Below are 6,738 nucleotides of genomic sequence, written 5' to 3' on the forward strand. Positions count from 1 at the left end.
AAGGAGAGAGAGGAGGCCAGAAAGCTGAAACGCCAGTGGAATAAGAGTGACACACATATTTAGAAGCAATATGCGGGTCAAAAAGGGTCTTCAAGAGTTTAATTTGAATGAGGATAATAAGGCTGACAGAGCCTAAATGATTTCTCAAGATCTCCTCTTACTTGTGGCAGAACTGCAATCTCTGGCTACCTGGCCACTTGACACCTTGATTTGGGGTAAATGTAGGAGAACCCCACCAAGTTTCCTGGGTATCCCCAGAGTCCTCTTGTTATAAACCGTATTCCCTGAGAGCTTCAGCTGCCTGGGAAGGTATAGATTTGGGTCTGGAAACTTTAAAGTCCTTCTCAGGTTATGATCCAATGAAAGCAAAGTTATGAAGACATTCAGAAGAAAATGAGAGAAGAAAAAGTGCTATGGATTAAAGGAGAATGAGAAAATAAAATTTAATTTAAAATCAATTTACAGTTTAAAAAGCTTTCAGAATTTTCTTGACAGAAATGTATTTCGTCTACTGGGATGAGTGACACATCACTTCTTGATCAGAATACGGTTGACAAGTTGCAAGGCAATATACCCCCCAGATGATAAGACCATCTCAGAATAGAAGAATAAGGTAATTTTAGCAAAACAAAACGTAATGAGGGTAGATGGTAGTTCCTACATGGGGGGGGTCAATATCTAATCACACAAAGACAGGGATGCTGGGATGATCCTATAAAATAACAATGGGCTAGCAGGTGGCATGGTGGTTAAGGCACTGGATCCTACATGGCTGACTCCACAGTTACAGTCCCAGACCCAGTGGCTTGAAAAACATGCCAGGTGTGTATGTGGGTTCCCAAAATGCTGAGAGGAGAATGAATTGTGGCATGGCCATTCTCCTAGAGGAGTGATTTCTCACTTTCTTTCTTTGACTCTGTCTCTCTCAGAGAGCACACACACCCTATGGCAAAAGTCTAAAAAAAAATAATAATAATAAAGAAAAATAACACAGAGAGGTGATTTGAAATTTGTATTGCTAATAACCAATTATTTCTAACAATTAGGTTTAATTATTAAAAGTTTGTTTTTAGAAAGTCCCGTGGGTAGGAAGGGCCAACATATTTCAGCCAACTTTATTAACTGTTAAGGATTTAGTCGGCACCTATATTATCACTTACCCCTAAGTGATAATACATTAGTCAATGGACCCCACACTCCTCATAGGTAGTTGCTTAGACTACATTTTCTCCTTTATTTTAAAAAATGTTGCCAGAAGGCATATGCACTTGCGGAGAGAAACAGACGAAGACGATGAAAGCACCCCCTCCTCAGCTGGGCCATGATTCCTTTGCCTCCATTTCTCCACCCTGTTGGGATTTGAGGCACACACGCACAGGCACCCAACGTGTTTTTCAAACAACAGGGGCTGGGATTCAAACTGCACCATCTGCCATGTGCCTCTTTTAACAACCAGCCATAAGCCAGCCAAGACTACATTTTTGATGGGTTGGCATCCTGACAAAGTATGGTGGTCCAGTGCATGATGAACTATGACTGGGAGAGCACTGTCCTTTCTTAGTCACCATGGAAACCAAAAGAGAAGAATCACTGTCTTTTCAGCTACTGATATTATAATCATGTGTTTTTTGCCCTTCCATTTTTTGGTATAATAAGTCATGAAACTATCCTTACATTCCTGGAACAAATCCACTTGGTCATACTGTGGGTTTTTTTTTTTCCTTCTGATAAGTGCTATCAGGTATTGTTATTAAGAATGTTTACATCTATATTCATAATTGAGATTGGTCTTTAGTTACTGTTTTTCTCTTATTTATATTTACTTGGTATTAAGATTGTGCTGGCTTGGGACCAGCAGATGGCGTAATGGTTACGTTGCAAGACTCCATGTAGTCGACTGTGGTTGGAGTCCCAGACCTGGTGGCTTGAAACTCACGCTGGGCATGTGTCTATGCATACCCCAAATCCCAAGAGGAGACTGGAGAAGGGCTTGTTGCATGGCCATATCCCTCAGAGGTGATTTCTTGCTTTCTGTCTATTTGGCAAGCACATGCACCCTATAGCAAAAATCTCTCAAAAAAATAAATAAATGAGTGAATGAATGAATGAATGAATGTGCTGGCTTCATAAAACAAATCTAGCATTCTATTCTGTTCTATGCTTTACAATAGTTTAAATAATATTGGAATTATTTTGCTTAAATATAAAACAGGGCTATGAAATCATCTGGCCTTAGTGCTTTTTTAAAGGTTATTTAATAATTTTCTGGTCTCTTCTATGGCAATTATACCATGTAAGACTTCTGCTTCTTTCTCAGTCACTTTTTGTGTGTGTGTGTGTGAGGTTTAAGAAAAAACAGGCTACGGTAACATCTTTTTCATTCTTCTCTTCTTTTATTACAGTGGTTAGAATTTTCAGCACTATACTGAGTATAAAAAGAGCAGATATCCCTGTCTTGTTTTTTCTTTTTTATTTTTTTAATCTTATTTTATATCTTATCAATCTTTCACTATTAAGTGGAATACTAGCTGTAGGTATTTGTAGATGCTTTGTATGATGTTAAGAGAGTTCTCTTCAATTTCTGGTTGACTGAAGGTTCCTATTACAAAAGGGTGTTGGATATTGTCAAATTTTTTTTTTCTTGTTTTTTTTGCACCCATTAATGTAATCACATAATTCTTCTTTGGCCTGCTGTTATGGACTAAATGCATCTGCCCCAAATTTTTATGTCGAAGCTCTAATAATCTCTAATGTGATGGTTTTAGAGTTGGGGCCCTCTGGGAGGTAATCAGGTTTAGATGAGATCATGAGGGTGGGGCCTCCATGATGGGATTAGGGTCTTTATAAGAAGAAAAAGAGGAGGCCAGCTGTGGCCTTGTGGTTAAAGCATCTGGGTTCCTCAGGGCTGATTGTGCAGTTTGAGTCCTGAACCTAGAGACTTGAAAAACATGTTAGGTACATGCCCATGGTCCTGAAAAGGGAGAGTAATGGAGGAAAAAGGATTGTGGTATGACCATGCCTCATAAGGAGTGCTTTCTAACTTTCCCTCTCTTTCTCTCCCCCTCCGTCTCTGAAGAGTACGTGTACCCTATGGCAAATGAAGATGAAGAGGAAGAGAGATTAGAGCCCTGTCTCTCTGCCAAGTGAGGACACCAAGACAAGGCAGTCATCTATTGGGTTGTTGGGAAAGTCATGATGCATTTTTGCATAAAAATTAGAAATATACATCATGACTTTCCCAACAAATAAGAAGTCCTTACCAAGAAATAAATCTGCTGGTACCCTAAACTTGAACTTCCCACCCTGCAGAACCCAGTGTGTGGCATTTGTTAGTGCAGCCTGAACTGACCCTTGACATGGTAGATTACCCAGGTTGATGCTGGTCTAACCTTGCACACTTGGAATAAGTTTCAGTGGATGATGGTGTGTCATTTTTTAATATATTGCTCAATTCAGTGGAAACACAGGATAAAAAAAGACCAGGCACAGTTGTCACCTATGTACCCACACACCCTAAATGATTGGTTTAGAACAACTTAAACACACAACGGCCAGCTCTCACTGGAAACAGACAGGTCTGATGAGAAAGGATTTTCAGTCTCCTAACAAGTTTCTGGCTTAATTTACTTTGAAACCTAAGTCATGATTAAGAGAAAGAAGGAAACTACTAAGAGGGACTCAAGATTCACAACAGACCCTGTACTGGCATCTGAGCAGACACCTGAGCGGGCAGCTAAGCAACTTTGAAAGCTCTTTTTCTTTTAGCTTCTTTACTTTGTAGCACTCCCGGGATGTGCATTAGGAGGTCGGTGCCTTGGAAATCTTACAGCATGCCGATTATTGGTCTGGAAATCAGGGACCTCCCACACATTTGGATCAGGAAAGATACTGGTATTTAGGGAAGATTTTTAAGTGTTGATACCCAATTGTGTCACAATATTGTACTGTCTCATTGGGAATGGTTAAGATCTACTAAATATATGATTTTAGGGAGTTTTATGGGCACATTAATCTGGATTATAAAACACGCAGCTATATAGTTAGAAACTTTAAGTGCAGGCTGCTGAGGCAACAAAATAAAAACAGCTTGGGCAGATCATGGGAAAGGGGGGTTGACAGCTGCTTGCTGATTGAACACCCGGGTGCTGCTGGGTATCTGGGCCAATGCTCCCACCCAGCCTGCCCAGAACTGGGTAAAGAGGTTGTGTCCACCTCTCCACCACTGAGCACCACCACAAACAGGTGGGCTTTCTACAAAGTACAGAGAGAAGAGGGCTTGCTAGTAAGGACTAAGACTTCTACCAAGTGGAGGCATCCCCAGCATGAGGGTCCCCATGCCAAAATCTTCCCCTAGCTAGTCAACTCTAGATTATGGTCACATGTGCATCTAGCATGTTCAGGGAGGTCTCTGGAGGCAAACCTGGAACCTTCCCATGTGGTAAGCCTTGCAAAGCTGTCTGGTGCCCCTGGACTCGCTCTCTCTCTCTCTTTTCTTTTTCTTTTTCTTTTTTTTTTTTGGAGAGTTTTTTTGTTACAGGGTGTGTGCACTCACCAGAAAGACAGAGAGAGACAGAGAGACACAAAGCGAGAAATCACTCCCCAGGGGGGATAGCCATGCCACAATCCCTTCTCCTCCGTTCTTCTCTTGGAATCTTGGGCACACATGCACACGCGCCCAGCGTGAGTTTAAGCCACTGGGTCCGGGATCACAGTCAACTACATGGGAGTCCAGAGACATAGCCATTATACCATCTGCTGGCCCCTGGACTTCCTTTTTAACAGTAGCCTCCTAAAATGGATGAGTCACCACTGAGGGGTCATTTCAAAAGCAAAGAGGCTTGATCTTCTCGACGTCAGCGTGTCTCCCCATAGGCCCAGGCAGAGGCCCATGTCTGATCAACCACACTAAATCTTACATGGTCCCTCTCAATCAGGGGCTGCCTCTCCTTCCTCTAAAGACCATCTCTTGGGGGCACCTACCTACCTCTGCTAAAACACAAGTCACTGGGGTGCCTGCCTAATTATGGTCTCCTCATCTTGTTAACACTTACTAAGGCTTTCCCACTGTCGATCCAGTAATTTCCCATGCACTGTCTCACAGAAAAGCCAAGCAGCAATTCCCGACACACATTTACACTCCCATAATGGAGACATTCATTTTCTGCTGGAAAATTGGTTTCTAGTTTGAATTGTGACACTTAGAATATCACTGTTTCATGGTATTCTATGAAGAGCACCATGACTACCAGGTGTCTAACCACTGGCTTGGTCCCATGCTCAGATGTCAGTATTGTCCTGCCCCACATGCAGGGCTCTGAGACCTCAGGGGGAAACACAGGACTGAGCGTTTCTCCACCTGGCTGCTCTGCACACTTCCCAAGCCCAGGCCATACTCTGAATAATTAAATCAAAGCCCCTAGACATGTATGAGCCTTCCCAGGTGCTCACATGAGAACCACAGAGCCAGCAGAACTTCTGGGCCTCTGAGGATGGATAGCCTCCAGCAGGGAAGCAGTCACTGTGACAATAACAACTACCTCGCCTGCTTAATTGCACTGCACTGAGCCCTCCTCCGGGATTGCCTCATTTAATCCTCACACCCAATCCCCAGGGAGGAAGGTGCCGTTATGCTGATTTCACAGACAGGAAACGAAGGCTCAAGTGAGCTAAGAACTTGGCCAGCCACAGAGTAAACATAATTCATTGCCTCTACACTTGGGAAGAAAGAATGTGAAAGACATTAAAACGGGTGGCAAATTCATGGACAGAAAGTGAAACTGGTAGTTTCTAAGGCTGAGTGAAGAGGAAGAGAGTTAGCATTTAACTGTACCATTTCAGTTTGGGAAGATAAAGAAAATTCTAGAGATGATGGTGGTGATGTTGCGTAACAAGTGAATGTACTTAAAGCCACTGAAATGTGTTCTTAAGAATAATGGAAACAGGTAGTTCCCTACCGCAGCTGTGGGCGGAGCTTGCCTGGGGGTTCCACCAACGCGAACCCTCTGAGGGCTCGGCTTTTCGGCTTTTCGGCTCTTCCTGCACCCTCCTGGCCCGACGTCATGGGAGTGACTTGTGTGTCCCAGATGCCTATGGCTGAGGGCAAGAGTGTCCAGCAGACTGTGGAACTCCTTACCCGGAAGTTGGAGCTACTTGGGGCAGAGAAGGAAGGAACATTTTGTGTGGACTGCGAGACTTACCACACAGCTGCCTCTACCCTTGGTAGCCAAGGTCAGGCCAGGAAGCTGATGTATGTGATGCACAACTCAGAATACCCACTGAGCTGTTTCGCCCTCTTTGAGAGCGGCCCCTGCCTTATTGCTGACACCAACTTCGATGTCCTCATGGTGAAGCTCAAGGGCTTCTTCCAGAGTGCCAAAGCCAGCAAGATTGAGACCCGGGGCACCCGTTACCAGTACTGTGACTTCCTGGTGAAGGTGGGCACCGTCACAATGGGGCCCAGTGCCCGGGGCATCTCTGTGGAGGGAGTCTAGCCCAGGATGCAAAGTGGAAAGCTGGGTTCTCAGTGGTGGAAAGTTTAGGAAGGCTGGCTTACTGGAGAAGAGAAGGGATAGTCAAAGAAAAGTGGGGAGTTTGATGTGTAGAGAACAGTTGATTATTCCAAGAGGGACTGAAGCAGACCCCAGACACCTCAAGCAACTTTTGGAAGGGGGGCTCTAAATCATGCATCCACACACCTCTCCTTAGCATGTTCTTTCTTCTTTTTTTTTTTTTTTTTTT

The 6,738-nt window shown here is 43.7% G+C and overlaps 1 protein-coding gene and 1 pseudogene across 4 annotated transcripts in view; one reads left to right on the forward strand and one right to left on the reverse strand.

Moving 5' to 3' along the window:
- LOC102488701 (ankyrin repeat domain-containing protein 6) overlaps positions 1-6,738 on the reverse strand; it is an 80,232-nt gene that overhangs the window by 46,307 nt on the left and 27,187 nt on the right. The gene's annotated exons all lie outside the window — the stretch shown is intronic.
- LOC102488283 (mediator of RNA polymerase II transcription subunit 20 pseudogene) lies at positions 5,777-6,701 on the forward strand (annotated as a pseudogene).

Source organism: Tupaia chinensis, unplaced genomic scaffold (genome assembly GCF_000334495.1).
Source record: "Tupaia chinensis unplaced genomic scaffold, TupChi_1.0 Scaffold000444_1, whole genome shotgun sequence".
Lineage (NCBI taxonomy): Eukaryota > Metazoa > Chordata > Mammalia > Scandentia > Tupaiidae > Tupaia > Tupaia belangeri.